The following is a 4,146-nucleotide window of genomic DNA, read 5'->3' as shown; positions in this document are numbered from 1 at the left end:
CATTTTTGTGCTCTATTGTGTGACTTGAAATGCTGCCACAGCTTAAAATGAACTGCTTGTAGTGGGTCTGGACGCGACAGGAATCAGGCCAGACGCCAGGTAAGAAGTAACAATAACTTTAATACAGTATCTGAACATTCACTCACTCAGTCACCTGCACGAGTAAAACAATAACCCCTTCCAGCAAACCCAGCAGCCCCAGACCACTCTGTCCCCAGGGGAATGACCCAGGGAGTGACCTAATCCCCCCTGTCCACTCAGTGCCGAGGGGAATGACCAAGGGAGTGGCCTAGGGAGTGGCACCGCCACAGGACCCCCCCCCCCCCAAAAGAACTGGAGGCACGAAACGGACAGGGGGACGTACAAGACGACCAGCCCATGTGCTCACCACGGAGGTCGCAGGAACCGGAACCACCCCGCCAGGGGAAGGCAACCGTGGGGACACCGGGGGTAAGGGCCAGGACGCAGGACGACCCCGAGGGCGAGGCCGCGCCAGTAGGACCGGCTGGCTAACGTCCACGTGCGCCGGCTTCAGCCGCGAAATAGAGACGGTCGCAGGACAACCCCCCATGTCCAAAACAAAGGTGGCGGAGCCACGCTCAAACACCTTGAACGGTCCTTCATGCTTTTGGAGTTTCACATTGCTCAATGCCCGCATGTTATTGCCTTGAAAAGTGCACCTTGCGACACAATGCTTGCCAATCTCATCCACGTATTGTGGTGTGCTCTGCTCTCGGCTCATTCACCGCAACAATGGATCTGTTGAACAGCAGGTCAAAGCCTTCAAACCTTCAGCAAGCGTTTACCTCTGAAAAGCAAGAAAAATGTGTTTAATGTGGAGGTGAGTTTTTCATGGGAGATACAACACGTTTAGAGGGACAGTAGTTTTGTAGTAACTGGATCAGGGACTGCTCCACTGATGTGCTATAATCAGTGCAGATGGCCCAGCATGGCTGGGTGCAAGAGGGTCTTTTACTTCACTTGGACTCTCCCCGTTTATTACCAGGGCCCTACGTTGGTGTGGGTGTTTGGAGTGCGGATAGTGTCTGCATCATGGACGCCACCTCAATCAGGGAGTCCCATATGGCTCTTCATTACAACACCTCCCTCATTTGCTCAGTTCGCCTATGGGGGTTATAGATGTCAACCTGGGACATCCCTTTAGAGATACATTGCAGAAACAGGCCCTCTGGTTCACTGAGTCCACACCGACCAGTGTTCACTCCATACACTAGCACTATCCTACACAACAGGGACAAATTACACACTGTTTACCAAACCGCAATGAACCTGCAATCCTTTGGAGAGTGGGAGGAAACCGGAGCACCCGGTTAAAACTCACGCAATCACAGGGGGAAACGTACAAACTCCATGCAGACAGCACCTGGAGTGAGGATGGAACCCGGGTCTCTGGCACTGTAAGGAAGCACGGTGGTGCAGCCCTTCGTTTTCTTCCACACAGTATCCCTCCCTCTGGTTTTACATTTCACTCCTCAGCTGACTCCACATCTGTACCCTTTTGCCCCCATTTCACCTCCAGCCTTTGTTACGAACTCCGCTGAAGCCCTGCATTAGCTGCCATCAAAGGTAAGCCTGGGTCAGGGCCAGGAGAGCCCACGAACCCATCAGTTCCAAGATTCCCCTGTGACTGCATGGTGAGGCCCGAACTTACTCACCACGGCAGGAGGTACCTGGGGATGATGTGCCGTGAAGGAGGAACGTTTTGTGATGTTGAGATCATTTGAGAAGAGAGACAAGTTGCTGACGTTGGCTCCACTGTTCATTGAGTGATGCTGTGCCTCCTTCACCTTCCTACCCATTTCTATTTGGCTGCTGCCTCACAGCGCCAGAGACCCAGGTTTGCTCCTGACTATGGGTGCTGCCTGTATGGAGTTTGCATGTTCTCCCTGTGATGGTGTGGGTTTTCTCTGTGTCCTCTGGTTTCTTTCCCCCCATCCCAAAGACGTGCAGGTTTGTAGGCTAATTGGCTGTTGTAAATTGTCCCTAGTGTGTATGATAGAACCAGTGTATGGGCGATTGTTGGTTGGCGTGGACTCAGCGGGCCGAAGGACCTGTTTCGACACTGCATCACTAAACTAAGCTAAACTAAACTAAACTATAAACTAAACTAAACTATAAACTAATCTAAACTAAACTAATCAAAATTGTGATTCCGGTGATGTCCTGCCAGTCTGTTCTACTTCAGTAAAAGATAACAGTTTTTACACTCCACACTCCTCCAATAGACACAACATACCTTTTGCCTTCAGGTTATCCACCGTATCTGCATCTTCATTGGCTGCCTCTCAGGAACCAAAGTGCCAAAACCCCTCCGAACTCCAAGATTTATTCATTTGCCACCTATTAAAAAATATTAGTTTTTTTCCATTTCTTCCAGTCAAGGTGAATGACCTTCCTCCCCTTCCCTTTACCCACCCCATCCAATTACATCCACCAGCTGCCACCTTCTTGGCTTCCTGTTTGACCTCTCCATGTGTCTCTGCAGATTCCTGGGACCCTCCTTGCAGCTCCCCTCCTCTCCCCACCCCCATCATCTGTTAACTTGCTATGTTGCACGCTGTCCTTTCAAAAAGTCATTAATATAAATTGTGGATAAATGAGGCCAGTTCTGATTCTGTGGCATCCTGTTGGGAACAATCTGTCAACCTGAAGATGACCCAATTATTCCCACTCCCTGCGTTAACTGATCCACGCATTGAGCCCTGTGAGAGTGGCAATGACCAGCTGGCTATTTGCCAATGGGCCCAGTTGCCTGAGCCTTGGCCTGTTTCCTTTATCATCATCTCTTTTTTTGCATATCTTTCACTCATTTGTTCTGTATATCTCGCTATATCACCGTCCACATCTCTCGTTTCCCTCTCCCCATGACTCTCAGTCTGAAGAAGGGTGCCGACCACAAACGTCACCTCTTCCTTTTCTCCGGAGATGCTGTCCGGCCCGCTGAGTTACTCCAGCCTTTTGTGTCTATCTTTGATTTCACCCCCTGCAAAGAGGCGGCCGACAGCAGGATTCATGTTCGAGCTCTCTCTCTCTTCGAATATGCGCTCATCTTTCTGACAAGCCTTCAGCACTGTGACTGTCGCCATCGCCGATCAACTGGAGAACTGCAGGGGGAAATGCACAGTTTGTACAGACAGGTTTCTGAAGTGGGATTGGACTCTGAGCCCCGTATATCTAATTTCAGACTTGCTCTAGACGGACTGAGCATGCGTTCTTTCACAGATGCACATTCCAATCAGAATAATGTTAATCCATACTCTGAACACACAGCCCGACACAAAGTAACCAATATTCCCCAAGCTACTATTGAGGGAGAAAACTGCGTGCACTCGGACTTTAAGCTCTCTGAAAGTATCTCATCGACCAACATGAGCACTTAATTATCTCCACAGTGGTCAACTTGAGCGTGCTCCTGACTTTGAATTTTTTCATTTTTATTACATTCTTTATTACATCTCTGGGACAGCTTTCCTCTAATTAAACTCTGACATTACACCTACACAGTACAGAAAGGAATTAGAAGAGTTTCAACTGGATTTGGCTTCTAAGATAAATTCTAAAAGCGAGTTAGTTCAGTTTGGTGAAAAGGGTTATGAAATGTATTCATATAAATGAACACCCAGAAATTCACCAAAAATATGCACCTCCTTTAGTTTAGGTTAGTTTAGCGATACAGCGCGGGAACAGGCCCTTTGGCCCACCGAGTCTGCACCGACCAGCGCCACTGGCACATTAACACTACCCTGCACACACTCGAGGCAATTTACACTTATACCAAGCCAATTAATCTACAAACCTGTGCGTCTTTGGAGTGTGGGAGGAAGCCGAAGGTCTCGGAGAAAACCCATGCAGGTTGCGGGGAGAACGTACAAACTCAGAACGTACAGACAGCATCCACAGTTGGGATGGAACCCGGGTCTCTGGCGCTGAAAGCGCTGTAAGGCAGCAACTCTGCAAAAATATCTGACCATCTGCAAAAATATCTTCTGCAACAATATTTCGCCATTCTGCAAAAATATCTGCAAAGACCGGTTGATAAGATGCCACCAAAAGGTGCCTACAGGTTGGAAGTAATTGATTTCATACAACATAAAATGAGACCATTCAGCCCAATGAGTCTGTGCT

General features: G+C 48.8%; 1 long non-coding RNA gene across 1 annotated transcript; it reads right to left on the bottom strand.

Annotated features, from left to right (window-relative positions):
• Positions 1-297: 297 nt before the first annotated feature.
• On the bottom strand, positions 298-3,052 carry LOC144604622 (uncharacterized). Its single transcript, XR_013548754.1, has 3 exons — positions 2,928-3,052; positions 2,258-2,361; positions 298-808 (listed from the first exon to the last, which is right to left on the bottom strand). It is a non-coding gene; the product is annotated as an uncharacterized LOC144604622 (long non-coding RNA).
• Positions 3,053-4,146: the final 1,094 nt, after the last annotated feature.

This window comes from Rhinoraja longicauda, chromosome 22 (genome assembly GCF_053455715.1).
Source record: "Rhinoraja longicauda isolate Sanriku21f chromosome 22, sRhiLon1.1, whole genome shotgun sequence".
NCBI lineage: Eukaryota > Metazoa > Chordata > Chondrichthyes > Rajiformes > Arhynchobatidae > Rhinoraja > Rhinoraja longicauda.
The sequence above is the reverse complement of the archived record's forward strand: the minus strand, read 5'-3'. Positions and strand labels throughout refer to the sequence as shown.